Source organism: Cygnus atratus, chromosome 1 (genome assembly GCF_013377495.2).
Source record: "Cygnus atratus isolate AKBS03 ecotype Queensland, Australia chromosome 1, CAtr_DNAZoo_HiC_assembly, whole genome shotgun sequence".
NCBI lineage: Eukaryota > Metazoa > Chordata > Aves > Anseriformes > Anatidae > Cygnus > Cygnus atratus.
In genome coordinates this window covers 41,039,378-41,062,299 of record NC_066362.1, presented here as the reverse complement: position 1 = coordinate 41,062,299, position 22,922 = coordinate 41,039,378, and the positions used below count along the sequence as shown (strand labels likewise).

The 22,922-nt window shown below is 44.1% G+C and overlaps 1 long non-coding RNA gene across 1 annotated transcript; it reads left to right on the top strand.

The window, feature by feature from the left end:
- Nucleotides 1-1,484: 1,484 nt before the first annotated feature.
- On the top strand, nt 1,485-9,160 carry LOC118246685 (uncharacterized). The gene is made up of 4 exons (XR_004778201.2): nt 1,485-1,552; nt 4,432-5,146; nt 5,800-5,952; nt 8,906-9,160. It is a non-coding gene; the product is annotated as an uncharacterized LOC118246685 (long non-coding RNA).
- The last annotated feature ends 13,762 nt before the right edge of the window (nt 9,161-22,922 follow it).

The following is a 22,922-nucleotide window of genomic DNA, read 5'->3' as shown; positions in this document are numbered from 1 at the left end:
TTCGGGGGGGAGAAGCTTCTAGACTGACCTGCCCACAGGTTTCCGCGATGTGCATCCCCCCGGGGGCTGCTGTGGGCCGCTGGCCCTCGACGAGGGCCGGCCCCTGGGCGCCCCGAGGTGCCCCGGGAGCCCCCCCTGGGGCCGGGGGGAGGCGAGGAGCGGAGATGCGGCGGGTGCCGGCCGCACCGGGAGCGGGCAGCCGGGCGGCTGCGTCCTCGCTCGCCGCAGGTTTGAAGGTAAAGTGCGTGCGATTTGTCACCCGCACAAAAGGGAGGAGGAAGGAAAGACGAGCAAGGAAACAAACCAGGCAGGGGAGGGATGGGGGGGGTGGGGGGGGAAGAAAAGGAGGGAGAAACAAAGGGAAGGATAAAACCCTCTCCGGGAACAAGCAAACAAAGAGGGTAAGAGGAGCTCGGCGCTCTCCCCCGGGGGTAACCCCGGGAGGGGGCTCCCCGGCCCCGCTGCACCCCGCCCCGACGTGCCGCCCCCCGGCGGGGATCCGGCCCCGGCCCCGGGCTGCAGCCCCCCGGGCAGGACCGCGCTGCTCGCCGCTGCCGCCCGGGGAAGTTGGCGGCGCAGAAATGCCCCCGTGGGGCAGGGGCACCTTACCTGCCGGCTGTCACTCCTCGGAGGGGGGCGCGGGGTGGGGGGGGGGTGAAGGAAGAAGCGGAGAAAAACGTGACGGGGGAGAGAGAAGAATAAAAAAAAAAAAAAAAAAAGCGGAAAAATAATAATAAAGCCACCCCAGTTTCCGAAATTGCACCGCTCGATCAGGTTACTATGGAAATCATCTCGAGGAGGCAAAAAAAGAAGGCAGAAGCCACCCGCATCCTCGCCGCCTCCGCGAGGGACCGCGGCGCCGGCAGCAGCCGCCGCCTCCCCCCGGGCTCCGCTGGGCTCCGAGGGGCTCCGAGGGGCTCCGTGGGGCTCCCCGGGGCTCCGCAGGGCTCCGCAAGGCTCCGCGCCCCTCCGCGCCCCCGCCGCCGCGCACCGGCAGCCGGCCCCGGCCCCAGCCCCGCGCCGCGCCGCCAGCGGTGCTGCCCCCCCCCCCCCGCCGCACAGCTGGAATTTAAAGGGGCCGTGCGCCGCTGCCCCCGCCGCCCGCCGCCGCCCCGGTGTGCCGGGCCGGCCAAAGTTTGCCTTGGGGGGGTGGCACGGGACGGGGAGAGTGGCTGGGGTGCGCTGCTCTGGGTGTTGGGAATGGTGTGTGTGTGAGGAACCGCAGGATCCGAAGGCCTGGGTAGGGCTCGGCTGCACGGGTGGGGATAAGGAGAGGCAGCCCCTGCCTCAGGGAGCTGGTGCTGTAAGCGGTCGGGACATAGAAATGGGGAGGAAGAATATATAATCGGCAGGGATAAAAACTTCCTGTCCCTACACATTTTTAATGGCAATTAAAAGACTCAAAAAAAAAAATTAAAATCCAAGAGTTCTGAAACATGCCATCCTCCCTTTTCTCCTTACTCACAGTGCGAAACGCTCCTCAGCCTCACCAGTCCCAGCAAGTGGGCCTGACCTGAAGAAGTCCTCTTCGTCCTCAAGGCTGGCAGCCCAGGTAAGTACGGAGCTGTGCCAAAAGCTGCCGCTCACAGGTACAGGTGGACTTTGGAGCGGGTCGATGGATGGAGCCTGGCAGCTCTCGCTGCTTCTTCAGTCTCCACCCTTACCCCTCACGCACCGGCCAGCTCCGTCCCACTGGTGTGTCACGTACCTCTCCCCGCTCCTGCGGTGCCGGGTCCACCACTGGGTCTGGCTCAGCCCCCAAAAGCATACATTTCCCCCAACCTCCACAAGTTTGTGCTGATGGGGGACGCAACTTCCAAGTTATTTCAGCTTGGAGAACCAGCCGGCTGGCAGAGCGCAGTGCAGGCCCCTCATTGCTCTGTCGTCGCAGGCAACACCCTATGTGCTCCAGCTCCCAAGAAGGGGAAATGAGAAAAAAATCATCAGGTGGTTTCCTTAAAGAGAAGGAGCCCTGCTCTATTGCAGGAGAATGGCAAGCAAGTTAAGGAGGGACAGAAGAGGATTCCTCCTCCAGAATAAAAACTGGGATTTTTTCTCTCTCCTATTTTCCTGTACGAGCTAGAGGAAGGAGAACACGTTGCAAGCGGTAGGTTTAGGGAAGATGATTTGCAGTTAGCGGCCCCCATGATACCTGTTGGTCTTTGAAAAAGCTTCCTTTTACAGACTATCAGCCGGTTAGGCCTCACAGCTCTTTATTTTTGCACAGATATTCAGCACCGCTGCTCGGCGTAGCTGCGGCTGAAACCGTACTTTCCAGCAGAGCCTAAATTGTTAGCGGGGCTGGAGGTGGGGGAATCAGCCAATGGAGCCGCGTTTGGATGCAGGAGGAAAAAAATAAAATTTAAAAAAAAAGAAACAAACAAACAAAAAACTCTCCCACTGAGCTGTGTGGTATTTCCCCATTCCAAATAATTCCTGGCATTTCAGCTAGCCATTTCTATTTAAGAAAACAAGAGGCGTAAAAAATCCAGCTGCTAGCAGTCTACCAAGAGCTTAGTGTTAAGAAATAACAAAGGCTGTTAAAAGGGCTAAACAAAAGGCAGGAATGGACAATCACACTGTCCAAGAGACCAGTTTTCCAAATCCTGCCATAACTTGCACAGAGTAAAACACAAAACGATTTGATCATAGTTTGCAAAACACTACAAAATATAAGGGGACATTCAAGGCCATCTTTCCTTAAAGTGCATGACAAGAGGGAGGCTGACTGTCTCCCAGTTTGAGTAATGCAGAGGTAGTTCTGTGAGGGAAGATACCAGGTGACAGACACCTTTTGGTGTCACCCTGCCCATGGACTGCATATCTAGGAGGTTATTTCTGTCCGTGCGTAGAAGGCACAGGGCGGTGAGTTATCCAGGCAGCATCTCTGCTGCAAGACCTCCACCCAAAAGGTCAGTTGGGTGAGAGGTGCATTTTTTATGGGGTAGAGATGTGCCAGCCGAGGTTTCCAATGTAGATGCAGCTCGCATTGCCAGAACCATAGTTTTGTTAGCAGAAGGTTTTGCACTGCGGTGTGGGGTATCACCATTATCCCAGTCCAGAGAACAGCTCAAGTGGTCTACGCTCTTAATGCCATACTCTGCCCCCTGCAGCAAAACCGGCAGCAGTGCCCATAACTCTCCCACCCCCTTTTCACCCACAACTGGTCTGTGATGGCTGGCTTTTCAAAAAAGTTTTTGCAAATGCACTTTTCTCCTGGATAGCGTATTTCACTGTTTCTTAGACTCCACCACTCCACCTTACGCCTCAAGCAGTTTTAGGAGCCTGTGGCTGACAGTGCAACAGTAACCAGGCCTCTAGTCCTCCAGAAGACATATTCCACATCAAAGAAAGTATCTGGAGGCAATTTATTTATTAGCAAGAATTTTCTACAATGATTTTTGCAGTTTTGTAGAGAAAATATTCATTAATTCTTTATTTTTCCTTTTATTGCAATATGACTAACAAAGGATAGTGAAAAAAATAAAAAAAGTGATACTCAGCTTTAGAATAAACTGCATGGTTATACCTTTCATATGTAAAACTCCATGGTTTCTTATTTAACAATGTATAAAAGTAGTTTTAAGTATCCTCAAGCTGTCTATGAATTAATTTGCAAAATTTTGGAAATTAAAAAAAAAAAAACTATATTAGTTACATTTTGGTTTTTCTCTATATGAGATAAAAAGAAGCATGTTGGTGTCACTTACATGAAATTAAAAATAAATTTATTTTGATGATATTTAAGATAACTGCAGTAATACACACTAGTTTGAAATTGCAGCATCTTGGCTTGTGTGTTTGAATAAGATCAATTATCTTAGCTACCATGCGCTCATGTAAGTGGAATGACAAAACAATTAAAACCTCACAAAAACAAACTAATATATTATCCCTGAGGACTGGGTACTTTCAGTCCTTTCAAAATTACATCACTGTATGTGACGTGACCTTGTCACAAAGACTAAAGGAGTCTCCTACCAACCATAAAGATTTATACAGCATTGTGAGCCCAACGCATTAGCACCTTTTGTATGCTAAATCCCCATCTCAGGCAAAAAAACTGTTTATAAGACTCTGGAGTCAAGTGGTAGCAAAAGAGTACTTCATCCAAGAAGTATGTTGTATTAAAAGCAAAAGTTTATTGTTACAGCGGTATTTAAAAGTTCTAACATTAATATTTCTCTCAAAATGATAACTGAGCCATGCTGCAGACTCTGTATTTTGTGGGGTCAAATAAAATGCAAAACCCTTTCTTCAATCTGGAAGGGAAGTGCTGTAATCTGATGTCATGGGCACCAGATATTTGTATGTCTAAACAGAAACCTTCAATACATGGGGAAAAAAAAAAAAAAGATACTCTATTAAAGCTTAGGACTTTGACATTTAGCTATTGAACCTTGAGGGAGACTCTGTGTTGTCCCTCTACAGAGCCACAGGCACCTGAATGGGAGCTCAAGACCACATCCCCAGGGGATTACGTGCACAGCAGGAGGAGAAAGCCTGAGCTGAAACACCACATGCATCATAAAAACATGGGCACAGCATGCTCAGGAGATGTAACACCCTGAACACACCTCAGGAAAAAGCCCGAACTCCAAACAACAAAAGAAGGCATCTTTCCCAGGTACAGAAAATTCCTGACTCCGTCAGGAGAATGAAAACCAGGGTTTGCACTGGTTGCTGGATAAGCCATTTCAGATCACCCGCTTGTCGTTTGGATTGCCTTACCCCTCTTCCATTGAAGTGCAGCAGTCTGGTAAGCACTGTCCACTTTCCAGGCTTTGACAGCCTCCTCCTTTCTGCACCACTGGCTCTTTCAGAGGAGATGTTTTGTTCCATAAATGAGTGGCTGAGGCTTGTTACCTGAGTTCTCTGAAATACTATTGTGACAAATATCCGTGGCTAGTGGCTGTATTTCCTAAATGAAGGTACTGTCCATTCTTCAGTGTGATACTAGAGTCATCTTCTGCTAGTATGACCATGTTATTTCCAAGGACACATCTGGCCCTGAGGCAGAACCACCCCTGCTTTGAGATGGCTGATGGAGGAGCTGGCTGCTAGTGCAGGGCTGTGTGGCAGGGACATCTCCTCACAGCAGGGCACCTGACCTGATAAATGACTTCCAGTCTTGTTGTGATACCAGGTATGGACAAATGCACAAGGCTGCTGCATGGGTGGTGTGGAAGGGAAAGAGGAAAAATAAATTGTGTTTCACATAGGAAAAAAAGATTAAAAAAAAGAAAAAAAAAGAAAACAAACAAAAAAAAAACCTAGTTGCATTAGACTCATGATTTTTGTTAGCATACTAGTACAATTTCTTAATTCCAGTGTACTCTTGGTCATATTGGCATGTCTTATCACCCTCTCTTCTCCTAGACAGCTGCAAGACCCATAGCTCTTTCCTTAAACTCAAGGAAAGATCCCCAAAAGGTCATAAAACTCACTGGAAGCAAATCATGTATATTGATCCCCTCTTCACATGCAGTTACACATACACACATATACACATATAAATATATTAAAAGAACAAGACAAAAGCCAGCACTCCTGAATTAGAAAATGGCACAAGGTTTCCTGTCCATCTTACTGTGGCTTCTCATACCTAGGCATAGTCTTACGTGAACTCATTAGATTTGGTGAACTTGTTGGATGATGCTCGGTTAATGAAGCACCTTCCTCAACTATACGTTTTATCCTAATTGCTCATGATATGGTCTTAATACTGTGCATATCACGCATTTTAGGCACAAGTGTTCATTTCTATGCCCCTCATTACTGTGTCCTCTTCTCTTGCAGGGAAGGCATGGCCTGGCTGCCAGCCCATCAAGATGGGAGTTGTTCTGGGGAGACTGAGTCTTCAGAAAGCAGAGCTGCTAAAATTCAAGACATCCTTGAAGCATCTATGCAAATGTGATTTTCCAAAATCCAATAACTTGAGCAAATTTGGAAGTGAGTTTCCTCATGGAAGATGAAAACTCTCAGCCTAACTCTTGCCCTGACTTTTAGCTGTCAACACTGAAGGCACTCTGCTGTGCAGCTGGGGCTTACAAAGGGGTTCAAACTGGACAGGTTTCTGTAGAATGGTGAGAGACATGTCTCTGATGGAAAGACCACTTTCCTGCTAATTTTCAAACACTTGTTCTAAAGGTGAAGTTATTCAAAGGACAATACATTTTAATGCTGTATTATTTTCTCGAGTCTCATTTTCACATGTAGCTGAATTTTCAAACAAAATTTATACCATGGTTGTAAAACAACTTGACTGGTCAGAAATGGACAATTTAAGTGCCTAAAAACAGTATTTTCACAGGAAGAAGTGGATGAAACATCCAGTTCCTCTTATATCAGCAACTGAACTGCAATCTGACTCTGAAGAAGGGGAAAGCTCACCAGTCCCCTGATCTAAATTCACAGCTTCTTCAACAGCATGCTCAACTCTTTTTCTAGTTTTAGCATTTCTAGAAAATTCACCTTGTTGATTGTTGCTGTTTTCTGCTAGCCCCAGACCCTGTATGCTTTAAACCACTTACACTCTGTTGAAGGGATACTCAAGCAGGGATACAAATTGGCTGCTGAATAGCCCTCCCTGACTCCATACTGTTACTTTCAACCTCAGATGGCACAGGAAGTGCTCTCTAGTTTACTTGTTTCCAAATAGAAAATAAATAAATAAATAATAAAACAAACAAACAAACAACCCCCCCCACGGAAAAAAAAAGACAAAACAAACCACAAGAACAGAAAGTCTCCTAAACATAAAACAGGAGGAAAAGCAAATTATTTAGGTCTAAATAGCACTGCAAAACCATTATAACCCAAACAAAGCAATCAGATGGCATTATAAAATATGTGCTTCTTGTAACAAAGAGCAAAAGTACCCTGAAAAGTGATTTTGTGATACTTAAATAAGAGCTTATATGCATTAGAAATGAGCTTCTATAGCTTTCTTACTGGCAGAATAGCTTTCATAGGCAATTTTTTTCTTATAACTGGATCTGCCCAGCAGACATAAATACGTTTCTGTCAGATTCACAAGCCTGCCATGGATGTAAGAAAATATCTTGAGGAGACATGGATATGGTTTTATTTCCTTCATTAATCCTTAAGTTCTTAAGTTCTCAGATGACTGAGATCTCTTCTAATGTTCTTATTTCTATATTCTAGCAAAAGTTTCTGAGCACCTTACAGGTCTATTGCTCCTACCTGCAGGATGGAGCCTGCATCTTTTTAGATATTAACATCTCTAGAAATGTGACTGCAACTACAGGAGGATTATGGAGTAGCCTATAATTTATAATTCCAGCAAGCATCTGCCTTGTGGTATTCCTGGCATTCACCCAAGCTGTAAGTTCTTGACTCTATTTCAGAAGCCCTGTCCTGTATGGAGGCAAAGCGACCTGCAGTCAGTGGTTGTAACTCACAGCAAATAAGCATGAATCATGCATTCATGAAACATGTATAAACAAGATCATATGGGATTTGTTCCAGAACTTGGGCGTTCAGTACGAGATTTCTGTCGCCCAAACCATGAGATGGGAACTGAAGTAGTTAAGTAGCAAAAGAAGCCAAGGAATATTCATTTGGCAGCTAGTGAGGTTTTGGTACTGGTGAAGAGCAAAATGGTTTCCAAGAGTGACTTCTAGCAGGCTATACGTGGAGGAAATCCCCTTGGTATAGATAGCCATACCTTCAGTCATTAAGACAGCTTCTGCATTAAATTTAGGAAAGTGGATAATTTGTTAGCAGTGTGACACTGCATCCTTTTAAGCACTTGATATTCCAGCTTTGTCAGCTTACTGGGGATCAAACCCTACTTTCCTTTTCACCCGCCTCTTGCAACTGTGTTTATTTGTAGTTACAATGAAAGAGGGCAGTAATTTCTTCTTTAATTTGGGACAGAACTTATTTCTTTCAGAAACTGAAAACAAATGGCAAACATCACCTTCTTTGTTTTATTACAGTTATGTCCAGGTTCTCTCTGCAAACATTCAGAGATGTGTACACACAGGAGTATTTTCTGCTCCCTGTGTTCCTGCTGCATCCTCAGCTGCAGAAGTGGGTCCAGATTTGGGTACTGATTTAAAAAGTGATGCAAACCACTTAGTCACTCTGATATATGGCAGTGACCAGAGACTTAGATCACAGACTGTGATGAAGGGCTTTTTCTCAAAAGCTTGTGAGGGACATAGGAGCACACAGACCAGAAACCTTGTCTCTCTCTTAGAGCAAAATGGTTCCTACCTAACATTTTAGGGGCCTGTATACCAAATTCAAAAGATGAATTAGTCAAAATAAAGCCAATAGTCAGTGGCCGAACTCCTTGCCCTTGTATAACAAGTGAAAAGTGCAAACTGAGGATCCAAAAATATTGAAAGAAAATAAGAGGTAAAAAGATCTTAACAGAGGGTCATGAGGTTGTCACTTCACCTGCTGAAGGTAAAGTGCTAACAGAGGTTGATCTAACCATCGATGTCTCCTCATCATGTCATTTGTGAGGAAGGAAGGAAGGAAGGAAGGAAGGGAGGGAGGGAGGGAGGGAGGGAGGGAGGGAGGAAGGAAGGAAGGAAGGAAGGAAGGAAGGAAGGATTTCTATCCCAAACTGTAATCAGGTTAAGTTCTTGTGCTTAAGCTGAAAAACTATACCGTAACACAACCTCCAAAGAGGATCACAAAAGAGTCTCTCTCACAGGGTGTAATTGGAGTAGATACATGTATTTAATTGCCACCAGGGTGGAAGTCTGTGCTTCTGTATTTATGCCACAGCAATTATTTTCCTAGGAATGAAGCATTTGAATTTTAATATCTCATATATTCAGTGTTACACAGCATATTACAATATCTTGACCTTTTCAATGTTCCATAAATTGATTGTCTGGTTGTTCCTTTTCTCCCTTGCTTACAGCCCTGGAAATCTTGGACGAAGAGGTAACATGGACGTCTCTGAGTCATATCTTCAATGTTTACCAGCCCTTTCTGAATCACACTTCTGGTCTCTTGAAGACTTGACAGAAGCTACATACTGTGTGCCTGAGGTGCAGTAGCATATAAAATCATGTCAGAAAAGGCAAGGATAAGAGCTACAGTCTGGCTCATAAGGTCCACCACAGGTGGTCCTGTTGTAGGTCACATTGGTTGACCAGTATTGTTATCAAATTGTGATGTCTCCAGTGAGTTATTCTGACAGCCAGATAAACCTCCAGCTAAATAAGTAGCATGCATAACCTTCAACCAACCAAATGCAACCGTTTAATTAATGTGCTTATTCTAAGTAAATTAAAAAAAAAAAGGGGGGGGGGGCCTGGGGAGGCCTTCTGGTCTTTTAAGGATGAATAAAGAAGAAAATGCAATACCGGATCTAAATATGAAAGGGAATGAATCCTCTTAAAGCTGAGGATGCAGCAGTAATGCAAAGCAGGAACATGGCTTTTCAGTTTCAGCCAGAGACTCAACCTGTTGGATTAATAAAAAGAAGATACAAATTGTAATAATCTGTGAATTCTGGGGAAGACTTCAACATCAAACCAAAGAAAGAGCAATTGCCACTTTCTCACTGCCTGTCTTATATCAGTCAAAGAAGGGAGAATAAGACCAATAACAGTGTAGGACCAAATCTGGTTATAACAAAGAATATATTGGAGTTATGACCAAGAACATTTTTCACTTGTTGTGAGATAACTAGGAACCTTTCCTCAGATGCCTTTTAAAGGTTATAGTTTGGGTGCCCCTCTGTCTAGAGTATAGTACAGACATAACATTGGCTCTTTTCCTGTCTGCTGAGCAGGAAAAATACCCACTTGGTAGTGTTAATTAAAAGCATTATACACACACACACATACACACACACACACAAAAGTGGAATTAAGTAGAAATGCCCTGAAGTGTCTCAAGTTCTTCCTCTGAGACTAAATGTAAAAGGTTGTTCTGGGGCAGCTCTTCCACCTCCAGGTCCCTGCTCACATACCTTAGAGGTATACTCGTCTGCCCAATGAGTGTAGAGGTGAAGACACCAAAATTGCTTTAGTAGCTTCCTACAGGCATACTTCCAAACCTCAAATTTGCCCCTTCAAACAGTGGCAACAGCAGCAGAAAGACCTGTTTTGTCTCAAAATATTGAACAGAGCAGGAGGAGCATGCAGCTACCTGCATGACTGAAAGACGGTGGTGCAGGTGGGCAGGACCTGCAGCTCAGCTCTGTTAGACTGACCATTACCTGAAAACTGCTGGCACCATGTTGTTATCCCTCTTCTACAACAGCTGTTCCCAAACTTTTCTATTTTCAGGTGCAGAGCAACATTTGAAGTCCCACGTCCAATCTGGGGTGTAAGAGTATTAGACAAACCATGTGAGAGAGCCTGAAGCTTATAGTGGCCTTTGGTCTCCATCTCCTCTGCACTCCATGGAGAACAGTGCTGCCTTTCCAGCCTTCTCCTGAAAGCAGTATCAAGATGAAAAATAATCACATTAGGGTGAATCCAGACAAAACAGAGCAGTCAGTTCTGGGATGAGGAAAGCAAGTTTAAGAATCTTCCTCCTCTTTCAAATGCATAAATCTTAAGATTGTTAAAATAAGTCTCAGCCTCAAGTTTTTGGACAGCTTGTTGGTTTTGGATGCTCCTTTACCTATCATAGCAACATTCGTACATTCCTGTCTTCAATTAATGAGAACATTTTGGACAATCCAAATAGAACTAAGCCTGATTGCTGCCATGATGATGTGACTTCCTATGGGTTTGCTGCCAAAATTTGAGCTTCGTGAGCACTGACCAGCACAATATAAACCAGTATTTTACCCAAAAACAAAGATAATCATAAGCTGATAACTAACATAATGTTCTGCATGTTGTCCTCCTTCTTTATTCAGTATAGACTTAATCATGACAATTGTTCTGGTAATCAAAGGCTTCTTTACTACAGGTTATATTGGTTAAGGCTTTACCTATGGATATGTTACCAGTTGCAATTTGTGCCTTAAGAGAGACTGTACATTATCTTACCAACATAATGGAAGAAGCATCAATGCCAGGAGGCAAAGACTATCTATTATCCATGCCATCCATAGAAGAAAAAAAATATAATTTGATTGACAACCAAGAAGCCTGCAGTAGCACCATGCTGGGACTGATTGTGAGAGAGGCAAGAAACGAGAGGCAGATGCCTTCCAGAACAGCAGATATGAGAAGTGTGGGCAAGAAAGGGTGGAAATCTATAGCAAGAAAGTAACTTTCTGCAATGGTGGAGGTAAAATTCCTCTCCCCCCCCGCCCCCCCTTTCTCTCACCAATGAAAAATCATAGAATCATAGAAATCGTAGAATCACAGAATCATAGAATCGTAGAACATCTTGGGTTGGAAAGGACCTTAAAGAACATCTAGCTCAAACCCCCCTGCCATAGGCAGGGATGCCACCCATTAGATAAGGTTCTCCAGGGCCTCATCCATCCTGATCTTGAGCACTTCCAGGGATGGGGCATCCACAACTTCTCTGGATAACCTGTTTCAGTGCCTTACCACCCTCTGAGTCAAGAATTTTCTCCTAATGTCTAATCTAAATCTCCCCTCTTCTAGTTTAAAAACGTTTCCCTTGTCCTATCACTATCTGACCAAGTAAAAAGTTGTTTGCCATCTTTTTTATTACCCCCCTGTATGTATTGAAAGGCTGCAATGAGGTCTCACCAGTCTTCTCTTCTTCAGGCTGAACATCCACAGCTCTCTCAGTCTTTCTTCGTAGGAGAGCTGCTTCAGGCCTCTGATCATCTGTTACGCTCCTCTGGACCTGCTCTAACAGACCCACATCCTTCCTGTGCTTGTGGCCCCAAACCTACAGCACTCCAAGTGGGGCTTCACGAGGACAGAGAAGAGGGGCAAAATCCCCTCCCTTGACCTGCTGCCCACTCCTCTGTTGGCCTTCTGGGCTGCAAGCTCACACTGCAGGCTCATGTGGAGCTTTCTGTCCACCAGAACCCCAAAGTCCCTCTCTACAGGTCTGCTCTCAAAGATTTCTTCTCCCAGTCTGTACTCGTGTCTGGGATTGCCCTGACCCAGGTTCAGCACCTTGCACTTAGACTTGTTGAACCTCCCCGGGTTTGCATTGACCCACTTCTCAAGCTTGTCTAGGTCCCTTTGGATGGCTTTCCTTCCTTCTGTTGCATCAATTGCACCACTCTGGTGTCATCAGTTAACTTGCTGAGGGTGCAGTCTATCCCATCATCTATGTCATTGATAAAGATATTAAACAGTACCAGTCCCAGGACAGACCCCTGAGGGACACCACTCGTCATCAGCCTCCACCTGGACATAGATCCATTGAACCACTGAAAGCTCTTTGGGTAGAGCTTTCAAGAAAGTTCCTTATCCAATGAATGGTCCACCCTTCAAATCCATCTCTCTCCAATTTGGAGATCAGGAAGTCATGTAGGATCATGTCAAAGGAGACACTGATCAGTCTTCCCTGGTTGACTGATACAGTCACTCCATCACAGAAGGCCACCAGATAGGTCAGGCACTGTTTCCCCTTGGTGAATCCATGGTGGCTGTCTTGGCTCACCTCCTTGTCCTGCATGTTCCTTGACATTGCTTCCAGAAGGATCTGTTCCATGATCTTGCCAGGAACAGAGGTAGGGCTAACCAGTCTTAGTTCCCTGGGTCCTCTTTTCTACCCTTTTTAAAAATGGGAGTGATGTTTCCCTTTTTCCAGTCACCAGAGACTTCACCTGACTGACATGACTTTTCAAATATGATGGAGAGGGGCTTGGCGACTACATCAGCCAGTTCCCTCAGGAACCTGTTATGCATGTCATCAGGCCCCACCGACTTGTACCTACTCACTTTCATTACGTGGTCTTGAACCTGTTCTTCATTTTCAGTTGGGAGGGACTTTTAGTAAATGTAAAAAATACAAAAACAATATCTGCAGGCCACACTATGAAATTGTTTGGAGTGGGATGAGATAACCATTAAGTGTATTACTGTGACGTGTTATTTGTTTACATAATTTATGTTACTCCAACTATTGGGCAGATCTGAAGTAGACACATTGTCAGGAGGAAACACTGCCTTGCAAAGTTTGCTATCCAAGTGGGTTGTATAGGAGTTGAAGAGAGGCAAAAAGCGAAGGGGCTTACCCATATTCACATGACAGATCTGTGCCAGAGCCTGAAAATGGACAATAAATTCACAGTACTTGCATCTTATACTTGGCAGACGTGCTACGTAATTTATGGTTCTTGAAAAAGGACACAATGAAATATTCCTCTGGCTGTCCAAATACTCTAACACATCAAAACCAGGTTAGTATGATTGCAGAAAAAAATAAAATAATAAAAATAAAAATAAAAAGGCTTGTGTATCTGAAATATTACTTAGAGGTCCTTTCATAAATACAATTAATGTTTTGTTTGTTGACATGAGGTGTGAGCCCTTCTATACCTCTACCCGAAACCTATCAAAAGTTGTGTGCAGCCTAAATATCTCACTGGCTGATCTTAAGCTAAGCCAAGGAGACACAGAGGGTCAAAGAAAAATGGTATTTCTATCTTCAGGACACACTGTGTCTCATTTTACTTGCCTTGTCAAGGTTTTTCATTGATTTCTGAGAGATTTGGCCAGAAATAGAGGATGGTGGCTTTGAATTTGTGCATATTTTATTGCTCAGGATACATTGCCAATACATGACACATTTCAAGATCTCTCAAATAGTCTGTGCTGAACACACAGTCAGAAGGGTTCTACTCATAAAACTTAGTTAAAGGGAAGCATACAGTTTTCTTTCAGGAAAATAAGAATGAGTCATCCATGCAAGCATTTGATTTCCAGATCCAAGAGTTTGCTGTCTAGACTTATGGTTTTCATTTTTCTAAACACTTAATCAGTGTCTCTGTAGGCTGTTATATCCTGATGTCAATAGGAGGTTCACGAGGATATGAAAAGCAGAGCAAGATGTACCAGAGTTTTCTTCAAGGTAGGAAGATGAAATAGTTCTCTGGAGTGACTACCTTCAAAAATATCCTAAGAAATCTAAGTTGAGGGACCCCTCAGTTCTCTCCATACCTGATCCACAGAGAAGTGACTGGCTATCTGTATTAAAGTCTGTATAAATTCATTTATGGCTTCTCAGGGTAAGTAGGTTTGTAAAACTCTAGTGTACTCTTGAGTAACAAATGCAATTTCACTCTGAGCTCTGTGAGACCACCAAAGGACTGGGGGATGATTTGCCTATGAGAGAGACTGGATGTGTTGACAGGTGGAATGAGGGAGGATCTTAGGAGATGAGAAAGCAGTGATGATAAATGGCATAGCTTCACATGGAGGAGCCTCAGAGAAATGTTTTCTCTTCTTTGACTCCATGTGCGCAAGATGGAAATCTGCAACAGAGCTGAGTACATGCTTTCTCTTTCTCCATGGGCAGTGGGTTAAATTAGCCATCATCAAGCTGGGGAACAGAAAGAGGCTTGTAAATGGAAACACTCTGTAACCCTAAAGCTGCAAACAGCTATTTTAAAAGTAAATGGAGAAGCCCCTGGATGGCAGGAAAGGAGTTGGGTTCCTGCATTCCTCCTGCAGAAACAAACATCTTTCACCTCAGGTCCTGGTGGATGCAGCTGATTAGAAGAAGAAATTCTGGCTTCTAACAAGTACATATGGGTACTGTACTAGCATATGGGGTTTACGTCCAAGGGTTTGGTAGCAGGGGGGCTCAGGGTCGGCCTCTGTAAGCAGAGCCCAGCAGTTGTCCCATGTCAGATCAAGCCAGCTCAAGAGGCTCCAAAAGGAACCTGCCGCTGGCCAGAGCTGAACCAGTGAGCAATGTTGGTTGGGCCTGTGTGAGGGTATATTTAAGAAAGGGAAAAACCTGCTGCACAACAGCCTTGGGGAGAGAGGAGTGAGAAGCAGCCCTGCAGGCCCCAAGGTCAGTGCAGCAGGAGGGCAGGAGGTGCTCCAGGCACGCAGCAGCAGTTCCCCTGCGGCCTGTGGAGAGGCCCCTGGTGGAGCAGGCTGTCCCCCTGCAGCCCATGGGTCCCACACGGAGCAGATCTCCACGCTGCAGCCCGTGGAGGAGCCCCCGGTGGAGCAGGTGGATGTGGCCTGGAGGAGGCTGCGGCCCATGGAGAGCCCCCGCAGGAGCAGGCCCCGGGCCGGAGCTGCAGCCCGTGGAGAGGAGCCCATGTAGGAGCAGGGGTCTGGGGGGAGCTGCCGCCCACCCGTGGGGGACCCATGCTGGAGCAGTTTGCTCCTGGGGGATGGATGGACCCCGTGGTACGGAGCCATGTGGGAGCAGTTCTTGAAGAGCTGCTGCCTGTGGGCAGCCCCCACAGGCTCAGTTTGGGAAGGACAGCATCCCGTGGGAGGGACCCCTCGTGGAGCTGGGGCAGGGAGTGACCGTGAAGGAGCGGTGGAGGAAAAGCGTTAGAGCCTGGCTGCAGCCCCCATTGCCTGTTCCCCTGCGCTACTCAGGGGGAGGAGGTTAAAAGGCGGGGGGGGGGAGGGGGGGGCGGATTTTTAGTTTGCTTTCAGCTTCTCAGTGTACTAGTCTGTTATTGACAGGCAATAAATTACATTAATCTCTCTTCGAGTCTGCTTTGCCCGTAATGGTAATAGGTGAGAAATTTTCCTGTCCTTATTGCAACCCTTCCCCTGCACGGGGAGAGGAGGTGGAAGAGGGTGGATGGGGGGAAGATGTTTATAGTTTGTTTTGTTTCTCGCTTCTCTAGCTTGTTAGTAGTAGGTAATAAATACATTTCTCTAACCTCCCTACGCTGAGTCTGTTTTGCCCATCACAGTAATTGTTGAGTGGTCTCCCTGTCCTTATCTCAACCCTTGGGCACTTTTTATCATATTTTCTCCCTGTGTGTGTGTGAGAGAGAGAGAGAGAGAGAGTGTGTATGAGTGTGTGTGTGTGTGTGAGTGAGTGTGTGTGTGTGAGTGTGTGTGTGTGTGATCCTGTGAAGTAACCCTCCAGACAATTTGGTGTGGCAAGTTTGAGTAAAGTAGCTGTGTCTCCTAGAAGGCAATCCACTTTCCATCCGTAGCCAAACAAAAGCTGTCATTGCATCTGCCATTAAAGCAGTCACGTGCATGGGGCTGCAGGTGCAAAACATTGCTTGTCTACCCAAGTCTCCCACAATTGTTCCTGTGGTATTAAAATAAGTCATGAGAAGATACATATATAAACTGTCTTCATCAAATCAGTTGATATTTAGCTTCAAGCAGCATATGGATTTATTCTTAGCAAGGAACAAAGAAGGAGAAAAAGAGAAGAAATAGCAAGCAATGGAAATATATACATACATGTGTGGGAAAAGAAAGGTGGCTCAGGAAGCTGTCTTGCCAGCATGTGAAGATCTGCTCCAGGAAAAGTCAGCAGGCAACCCAGCTTAGCTGCCAGAGGCACAACACCACTGCCACCAGGAGAAGCTCCTGCTCAGGACTTCCCACCTCCCCCTGCCCAGACAGCAAAACTTGGCAATAACTACTTAAAATTAACAAGCCTCTCAGTCCCCAAACATAAATTAGTTAGTGTCTCGAAGTAACAGACCACATTTAATCCCCAGCATGTGACCTGTTTTTACCTTCAGTGTGCTGAATTTGATGGAGCAAGGTGTTCTTGGCAGGAATACACTGGCAACTTTCAGAAATGACATGAGGTTTGAATGCCAGCATGGGCTGTCAATCTTCCCTTTGTATTCTGGGAAACAAGGCCAGCGGGCGGCTATTTAATCATTTCAGTTGCCCCTGGTAAAGCATACTCTTGTTAGCTCTCTTTTTGTCTCGCAAGGTCTTCCAAAGCAGAAGTGGGGCAGCTGGAGGTGAGTACCCCCCGCCTGCGCACGTCCACCAGAAGCAGGCACCAGGGACCAGGGCCTCACTGTGGCTAACACAGTGACACAGAATAGCACTTGTCTGCCTTTCCCATGTTCATCAGAATATTCAAAAATAGCCAGAAAGCTTGCAGTTTCAAAGCTGTAAAGAATTGAAAACATTTTTTCCATGCATGTAGTATTGACACCACTTACCATTTCACAAGCTGTTTTCCTTGTACGGTAAGCTCTGAATTTGGCTTCTGTTGTTAGTGCTTATTATCTCAGTATGGTGATATCACAAGGTATGGATCCAAGGAAGGTGGGGATTGCAGGGAGATGCCATTTCCTTTATTAGCACAGCTGAAACACTTAGGGAAAGTGGACAAGCTCTCTGAGACCCAGTCTCTGCAGGTCTGGTGGTATTTATTATGATTACTGTATCAAAGACAGAGAATGTATGAGCTTGGAGAAAAATACCTAAAGTATTGTTGTCACCATCTTTAAAAAACAATTTAGAGTCATTACCATTCAACTCAAGCTCTTTAAAATGCTGGTTTACAAATTTTAATAGTTATTGCCAAGGAAAGTTAGTGCTCATGATCTTTAAGTAAGGCTGCACCCTGGCCACAGCTCATAGAATCAATTTGCAGGCTCCTCATAATGTTTTCTTGAAGTATTCAAAGGAAAAAAATGCACCTCATATGGACATGATGTAAAGTACAATCTGATATAGCAATGACCTGAGGTACAGTTGTTTCCTAGAAATAAAGTACTGGAAGTATAGAAATGTTTCTGCTTCTGGCAGGACAAGCTAACACCATGATCCCAGCAGGTTTGTTGGCATTTTCATCAGCACTTTTGTCTTGTCCACACATCAGGGAAAAAAAAATAAAAAAATCCTCTACATTTGACCTACATATAATATGATTTGGCTTTAGGCGCCTCCAGAAAAATGTCAGTTTTTTTAGTCATTTAAGTTATTATTGTTCTGGGGCTACATCATGCTCTCATAATCAGTTTGCTTAATTTGACTATATATATTTAAACAGGAATTCTTGATCACATAACCAGGAGATATAGTCTGGAATAAGTGATTGACCCATGCAATAATGAAATTATAACAGCTGGAACATCCACTGACAGTGTTTTCAACTGAAATATTACAGCTGAGAGTGAACTATTTGTGTTTGTTTGTTTTTTCAACACACACAGACACAAAATCAAAATTCCCACAGACAGTGATTACTGCTGGTTAGATTTGTGCCTTGGCAAAATAAATAAAATAAAAAATCAGGCAAGCAACAACATGAACAAAAATTTAATTACCCCTCCAAATATTTAATCATGTTTACTGATCACAGGATGCTGCAAGGTGATTAAAAAAAAGTGGAAGACTCCTACTTCTGCTCTTGTCTCCTGCCTGTGAGCTTGCTCCTCACCATTTGGGCCAGGAGAGAACAGAGCCCCTCTGGTAGCAACTTCCCCTGTCCCCAGGCTGTGGGACCGGTACTGCTCAGTGCGCTCCCCTGCACTGCCCACTCCTGGGATGTCCAGGGCCACAAAAAGCCCAGTTATGTCTTTTCTGGAAAGTAAGGAGGGAGGCTGCAATGTTTCTAGGAGTAGGTGGCAGCTGAAAGTGTGTCTTGTGAAATTGCTCTGATGAATGTATAGCGTCCCTGGAGGAAAACAGGAGTTTGCCAAGTTAAGACATTTTCTGTTCTCACATAACTAAAGCTGCTTTGATCTAAATTTGACAAGTGATGTGTATATTATACTACTGCAACCACTTTAGTCTTTTTAGCTCGAAAAACAAATAGCCCAGGGACCAAAATCTGCTCTCAGACATCCTCTTCGTGGAACTCCCACTGATTTCAAATTACTGAGTACGAAGAGTAGGTATGGCAGAGGATGCAGCAAATGTTGTTCCCAGGTTTTTAGGAGTGTTTGTACAGTTCAGATCCCTGGGATGCTGATGGCTCAGCTTGGAAGCTCTGGGTTCATGTCCTGCTCTGGATCCTTGTTCCGTTCTGGGTAATGTTAGTGGTGCTGGTGCTTGCAGGAGAAGCTAAACTACCATTAAGCATTCCTCTGATCTGCACTGACACTGACTCATTTCTTACTCTTTTTTTTTTGGAAGGATCAGTATTTCACCTCTTCCATGGAAATTAATCACCTCTTAATGTCAATTTTCTTTAAAGATAACCCATGACGTCTTAAAAGGAAGATTAATTAACTCTTAGTCTGCTTAATTGTCTCTCAATAAAGTCTGATTGAAATATAGGTGACTTTGACTCATTTATTGCCAAAATGACTTCAGTACTCCCTCTACCTGGTATATGTATTGTAATGGTAGTTTTTAATTCAATAATGTAAGGATTATGAGTGAAAGCTCCTGTGCTTTGTGACACCAAATTTAACCTCTGTATGTAGCTTTATATTCTTTAAATGTAAGTGATGGCCAGTCTGTTACCACTGCTTGAACTGGTCCTCCTTTCTCCAGAACGATTTACATGTCTTAATAAATAAGCGAATCAGGAGCAGTTGCCTCTGTCTTCCAGCTGGGAAATTAAGAGAGTGTTAGTGCCGAAAATACTCAGGCTCCTTTCACAATACAAGCTCATGAAGATTACTACCACATCTAGGGTTAAAATGTTATTTGTTCCACTACGGCTTTCTTTCAGAAAAGCCAAATCATTGCATTACTTGCTTCTCTCTCTCTCTTTTTATTGCCAGGATGATTTTCCAGGAAGAGATTTTTAAAAATTACAGCCAAGCAAACCCCAGACTGGAAGAAGGGAAGGAGAGAAGCTACAGCCCTATAAATACGAGAAGATGTACTTTTTGTAGATTCAATATGTGTTTAGTGAGCAAGGAAGAGAAACAGCATTTTGTTTAATATTTCAGGAAATCATGTAGTAAATGCCCAAAGAAATGTAGTTTGTTGAGGCCAGGGCACACTCCAGTTCAGCTTCCCACATGGAGAGCTGTTTGCCAAGTCTGGCTGATGCACAGTTTTTGTACGGTATAATTATTTAATTTTGTGGCATGATTTTTTACCATTTTTTTTGCTGTTATAACACATAACATGGATGTTTTTACATCAGAATAATTGTTGTTTTGTTCTCTAATTATGGATGTATTTAACAGAACAAAGAACCAGTAGGAATTGCAAATTGTTTAGGTCATCTACTCCATTCCTCTGCCTGTGACGAATTATTTCTTACATTGTGTTAATTAAAGCTTTTTCCAACATATGAAAAACACTGAAAAGTCATGTTATGTGACTGGGGGAAAATAGTACAGGACCAGTAAATAGGATTACAGAAACATCTGCTGGAAACTTTTTTCTTATGAAGTATGACATTTATACCTTGGCAATGAGCGATATTCACATTAACTGCAGATTATTTGTACAATTGACCATTTGACAGCACTACCCAGCCTGTTTCCATGGTAGTCAGAGAGACTTTGCCCCACTCTGTTGAAGGAAAAGTCCTGGAGCAGTTGGACTACTGGGATCTTAATAACACCAGCATTCAAACAGGCTACACACTACCTGAGTATTGGCTGGTTTCCTCTAAGATATATCTGCATATACTGTTTCTGTCTTTGAGAGAGTTTGTGTCTTTTTCTGTAAGAAAGTGAAGAAAATCATTTAAGAGAGATAATAATGGCCAAAGGAAATGAAATCAGGGAGGCCACATCACTGTCCTGATCTTAAATACATTAAAATCAGGGAACTTCTCTGCTTTAGAGACACATCTTTGTTGGAATGTTTCTGTCTTTATATACACAAATGCCTTTTTGCTGTGTTTTCATAAATTAAAAAAATAGCTGTGATGACAGTGCTGTAGGAAGGGGCAAGAATAGGTAAATATAAATTACTTTGGGGAATTAGCAGGCCTAATGAAAGTGACCCTGGATGCATACAAAGCAGCATTTTAAACAAATATTTGGCTTCTCTGGGGCAGAGAGAGTCCTAGAAGATACAAACACTGTCTCTGAAATTCAGATGGTCTTTCCATTCTTTCACTCTGTGCGTGTGTATGTTTCCCTTCTCTGAGCTGCTGTGGGGTCACTGTGGGGCAAGTCCAGAGTCCATCTGGGATGAATCCAGATTATTAGAGGCCATGTAAATCAGTGGACAGCCTCATTCCCTTTTTATTATTCCCACCAACAAACCAACTCAAGCTTGCTGGGATGGAGGGTATGAGCAGGGGTGTTGGAGCAGCCTGGGCCAGGACATCTGGATGGGCTCAACATTTAAGCTGCAAAGATGACTGCTTCTGCAACCATGGTAGCAGAGGGATAAATATATAGTAAATGTGAACCTTTATACATTCTTCTTTGCCCAGTTCTAGACTCTTTACCACAGCAGAATCCTTCCTTCCCCCTCCACATCCCACACAGGGGAACCAGAGGGAGCTCCCTGCCTGATTTTCAAACAGCAGCAGACCTCCTGTCCTCAAATTAGCCTCTATGGCTGTATTTCCCGAGTGTCTTCGGCTCCAGTTACTGTAAGGGAAAGTTTTAGCCTACCTTGTGCAGACAGACAGACAGACAGGCTAAGGCCCCTTCATGCATGGTTTTACCTCTCGCACACAGATCAATCAGGGTTAATACGCGGCTGTGGCTCTCCCCTCATGCCAGGCAGCTCAGGTAGTCATTGCACCGGTTTAATGGAATCTCTGGCACCAGCGTGTTGGGCATATAGGATTACACCATTCAAAATGTTTCCCTAGACATCCAATGAATAATGAAAAGAGTTTAAAAGGTACTTCAACTGATACGCCCTCACATCCTTTGGGGTATGGGGTTATCTTTTCAAAGGGATAAATCTGTGTTAGTTTTAAGTGATTTCCTTAAAATGTGCATCCTTTAGTGAGAGAGAGGGATGGTATAGAGCTAGGGAAAGCATGTGCTTTGTCATTGGTTTTACTCATGAGCGTCTCATTGTGTTGTGCCTATTTGACCCAGCTTCATTCCATCATTTGGCTGACATGGGCTTTCTTTGAAGAAAGATCCCAATGAAGGGGGCTGAGATGGTTCATAACAGTTATATCCTTATCTAAAATGGTGTTCCTGACAGTGAACATTTACCAAAGGGCAGATGTGGCTGCCAAATGGCCACAGCCAAGGCTGAAGTAGGTACAATGACTTGGCCTGTCCTTTTAGTTAATTCCATGCATCCACTTTGTTTACAGCCTTAGTATTAATGATAAATGTTTGCTAACTTCACAAAACCTGACAAAAGGCACATGCTACAAGTCTGACAGCAGGCACATGCCAGGGTATGTAGCTGGGCATCTTAGATTTCAGGCTGGCAGTGTTTCTTTTCTTTCAATCCATGGTCCCTGTTGGGATAGTATCTTGTCATGTCAGCAGTGAGTATCTAATGTGGTCTTCATACCGTGCCAGCAACCCATTAGCAAAGCCTCCTGGTTATAATCCTGCTGCTGTCTTGCTGGCTTTGCACCTTACCTGTACAGACACAGCACAGGCAGTGTCAAGACTCGCCTTTGATTTTCCTGTGTAATGCCCAGAATTAGCGGTTAAATAATAATGTGTTTCTAAGATGAGGCTTAGATAGAAAGGGCAGAGGCCATAAATAAGGAGAACCACTTAGGAGTGTTTAGACCATAAACTTTTTAATGCACAGACTGCCTCTGTGTTTTTCCTATAATGAGGACACACATACTAGGTAACATCTCAGCACTTCCACAGTCTCCGTCAAAGAACAAAAAAAAGGTGAAAGGTGATGCCTTTTGGGTAAACTACCCAAAGCTCAAAAACAATATACACACTTGGTGGTGGTAAAGAGAGACTTGAACTTGCCTAGTCAATTAAGATATTAACTACCCACACAAATTCTTTTGAATTACATGAAGAAAGAGGTTAATAAGAAACCAAAATTAATTATGACTAACATTTGGGGTTTGGGCAGGGGGAGTGGCGGGTGAGAATGGGGAAAGAATCATAGGGACAAAATTTTAGATCCAAGGTTATTATTCAGTTTTCTAAATAACTTTTAAAAATATCTGTCTTTTGCTCAGTAGGCTTTATTTAAAGTTAATAAGCAGGAAAAGTTTCTGTTTCATGATAACAGTTGCTTAATGGGTCATTT